At 48.2% G+C, this 3,720-nt stretch overlaps 1 pseudogene; it reads left to right on the forward strand.

The window, feature by feature from the left end:
* Positions 1-2,650: 2,650 nt before the first annotated feature.
* On the forward strand, positions 2,651-3,487 carry LOC129512414 (forkhead box protein H1-like; annotated as a pseudogene).
* The last annotated feature ends 233 nt before the right edge of the window (positions 3,488-3,720 follow it).

The raw sequence follows: 3,720 nt of genomic DNA on the forward strand, positions 1-3,720 counted from the left end.
CCTTTCATGAAGCTCAGCACAAATTGTGGAAAAGAATGGAACGCTCCAAGGTCAGACATTAAATAAGACAAAGAAGAGCCTTCGATTTGGTGAGTCCTTTGTCAAACATGCAAGAAGGAAGGAGAGCCAACAGAGGAAGCTACAAAGCACAAGGCCCAAGAGAGCCAGGATGACATGGTCTGGACAAGCTCAGGCTCCTAGTCACTGCCCCAGGGGTATGTTTCAACAATGTAGAGTTGATAGACAGCATTGCCTAGGAAGAAATCTCAAGGTGAATCACAGCTAAGAAAATGCCAGAAGACCACAGGTGATGTCTGTTATTTGTATGTACAGTGAGAAGACCAGAAGCTAGATTGCCAAAGACTAATGAGAAAGCAGTTAGGAAGCAAGGTCCTCTGGGATGGAGGATACATCATAGTAGAAGATTGGCAGGGTCAAAAAAAAGAAAGGAAACGAGCACTGCTCACATAGCAGAGCCTAGGATTTAAGACTGCTGGCCATTGAGGACACAGATGAAAGATTTTCACCCCACTCTCCAAAGAGATAAAGTAAAAATTGAACAAAAGTCTGGCCCCAAAGCAACCAGAAGAACGAGCAACTGTTATCGTACATCTTTCCCAATGCTTCATTTTGTTTGCACAGGTGAGATAGTCTATATATAGATAGATGGGAGGAAGGCAGAGAGGGAGTGGAAGAGGGAGACACACGTGGACATACAGACATATGCACACACACACACACACACACTGAAGGCCTCTGTGTATCAATTCTTTTCATCATATGAGAAAACTGGACCAGTGCAGCATAAATCAATGGTTAGGGTTTCAAAAATAGCACTATATTTTATGTTCTCATACTTGAGTTTTTCTTCTTTTTTTTAAGATTTTATTTATTTATTCATGAGACACACGCAGAGAGAGAGAGAGAGAGAGGCAGAGACACAGGCAGAGGGAGAAGCAGGCTCCATGCAGGGAGCCCAATGTGGGACTCAATCCCGGCACTCCAGGATCACACTCCGAGCCAAAGGCAGACGCTCAACCACTGAGCCACCCAGGCATCCCTACTTGAGTTTTTCTTTCCTACTAATATATCATAATTTTTTATTGTGAATTCAAGAGAGCCTTGGAATGCTGGTTCTCTATCCTGGTTTTAGTATTAACAGATATGTGTCTCTGGCAAATAACTAGGCCTTTCTAGGCTTCTATTTTGCTACTTATAAAAGATGGTTAAAAATCTTCTCAAAAAAAAAAAAAATCTCCTTCTCCTTGGGGAAAAAAAAAAAAGGATGTGACCACCTCCGATTCAGATCATGCTGTGTAGATGGAGGATGATTTCAAATCTTTAAAAAATTAGGGAAAACTCTAATTTGAAAATTCAATAAGCCTGATAATGCCAGGTTTTAGAGATGGATGTAAAGGCAGACCTGGCCAGCGTGATAGCCAAATTCACTGCTGGTGGTGCTGGGTGAGAGCACTGTAAGAACAGACAGAAACAAAAGATGAGACAACACACAAGTCAATGTATAGAAGGGCACACAGGTGTCACAAACTCTAGATTGATGTTTATATTATTCAATGGGGAGCGTGTTCAACTAATCAAGTCATGGTTTCAATTTAACATGCACAACTGGTTCATAAAGGTGTGTAAAGCTATGGGGCCACTTTCAGCTAAAGATATACCTCTAGATACACATGGAGAGATGACTGATAGATTAGATCCCCATTATTTTTAATGGTGACTGTAAATATGATGACAAATAAGTAGTCAGTTGGGTGCTTACTCTGTGCCAGGTGTTGTCCAAATACTTCATGTGTATTAATTCAGTGCTCACAACAACCATATCAGGTGAGCACTATTACAATCCTTATCATATAGATAAGAAAGCTAAATACAGAGAGTTAAGTAACTTACTTTTTTAAAGATTTTATTTACTTATTTGAGAGAGCAAGAACAGAGGGAACGGCAGAGGGAGAGGGAGAAGCAGACTCTCCGCTGAGCAGGGAGCCCAATGTGGGGCTCGATCCCAGGACCCCGGATCACGACCTGAGCCAAAGGCAAATGTTTAACCAACTGAGCCACCCAGGCACCCAAGGAGTTAAATAATTTATCCAAGGTTATACAGCAAGTAATCAGCAGCCTCAGAATTTGAACCCAGGAAGTTTGGGTCCTGTTCATTTACCTTACCGTCACTCTACACTCTCTGCTACAAATAATGATTTAACACATAATACATTCTAAGCATTGTCCTAAGTACTGAGAACACAGGGAGGAACAAGGCAGATAGAGTCCTTGCCCTGATGGATTCCATGAAATCGTGGGAGATAGAGATAAATAAGCAATTTAAAGACCATATTCTAAAGTCTTAGCCTAGAGGAGGTGTAGTGTGCACAAGTCAGATATTTTTGGAGGGAGAGGGAATCTCAGAGAAGAATTCCTTGAAGCAGTAAACGAAAACTGGAAAGATGAGTAGGAGGTCACCAGAAGAAATAGAGCTGAAGGTGAGAGGGGAAAGATGAGAGGGAAAGAGAGAAAATTCCCAAAGGGAAATGCTCACGGAGCATTTGCAGAACTGAAAAGCTCTTGGGGAGGCCTCAGGCAGCCAGCTCTGCCTCCCCATGGGGGCCCTGCCCACTTTGCTTGCCTGCCCTGCATGGGGCCCTGCAGCACCCCACGCCAGGAGCCTGCAAGTCAGAGACGTCCTCCCAGCCTCCGGAGAGTAGGAGGGAGATACCTGCGGCATGCCAAGCCACCCTACACCTCCTTGGCCAGGACTGCCTTGGAGATCCAGGCCGCACCCTCCTAAGGCCTGAACCTGACCCAGGTCACCCGTTGGGTCCAGGCTCCGGCCCCCGTCTTCAGGGATGGCTAAGGGGCCAGAAGGATTCCAGCAGCCACAACCTCTCCCCCAGCCTATGCAAGGTGCCTGAAGAGCCTGCGAAGCCCCAGGCCAAGGGCACCTTCTGGGCAGTAGATGTGAGCCTGATTCTGGGCTGAGCACCGGGGCTGCAGGACACCACCCTGTGCTGGTGCTAGCAGAGCAGGGGCATGTGGTGAGCCTTTGCCAAGGACTGGCCACCCCTAAGGGGCACATGGCTGGCCCTATCGGCAGCCCAGTCCAAAGCTGCAGCCCAGTGAAGGCCTCAGCATAAAGTCTCTGCTGGGACCCCAGGGAGGGAGCACCACAGAACACCCCAGGTGAGCAGATCTGGGCACAGTAGGGAGGAGGTGGCCTGCTCCAGCTCTGCCCCCTGACAGAACTTCATGGGTCCTCTGTCCCCTCCCTGGCATCAGGAGAGCAGCAGGGGAGACTTCCCAGGGGGGAACCAGCAGGCCCTCACCCCTGTCCCCTGAGGACAGACTCCAGCCCCTCTACTTACTGCAGGATACCCCAGGCCCTGGGGGACTGTCCAGTGGGAGTCACAAGGCCTCACCTTGGGGGCAGCTGCCCACCTACACTCCCAGTGTGGTAATCCTTGACTCCAGTTAGACGCCCTGGCCCTGATGGCCACTCATGCTTCCCCTACCCCCAGAGGCAAGACTAGAAAGAGTAGGGCTTTGCTTAGAGTAGCCCCTTCCTGACGTCACCTGCTGCAGTCCTTCCTGTCCATCTATCCTTCCTTCCATCCATCCATCACCGTGTGGCACTTCCCCTCCCTGGCTCCAAGCTGCAGGAGGGAGATCCTAAGGGTAGCACCAGCCTGAAACCCTGGCCTCCCTCAT

The sequence above is a fragment of the Nyctereutes procyonoides genome, unplaced genomic scaffold (genome assembly GCF_905146905.1).
Source record: "Nyctereutes procyonoides isolate TBG_1078 unplaced genomic scaffold, NYPRO_anot_genome, whole genome shotgun sequence".
NCBI classification, from domain to species: domain Eukaryota; kingdom Metazoa; phylum Chordata; class Mammalia; order Carnivora; family Canidae; genus Nyctereutes; species Nyctereutes procyonoides.